Raw genomic sequence first — 200 nt, 5'->3', positions numbered from 1 at the left:
CTTGTCAGGAGCCACTCACAGTAACTACCCCAGAGCGTCGCTAGCCACACAGTGATCATGTGATTCCCTGTCAAAGCTCTTGCTTTCCCCCATGGACATCAGGCCAGAGTCCATCTCTTCCACAAGAACAGGCATGCTCTTCTTTATCTTCATCTGGCTTCCCTCACTCGCTTCCCTCCCAGCACCGCCTCTGCAGGCAG

Source organism: Microtus ochrogaster, linkage group LG1, assembly GCF_000317375.1.
Source record: "Microtus ochrogaster isolate Prairie Vole_2 linkage group LG1, MicOch1.0, whole genome shotgun sequence".
Lineage (NCBI taxonomy): Eukaryota > Metazoa > Chordata > Mammalia > Rodentia > Cricetidae > Microtus > Microtus ochrogaster.
This window is presented reverse-complemented; position numbering follows the sequence as displayed.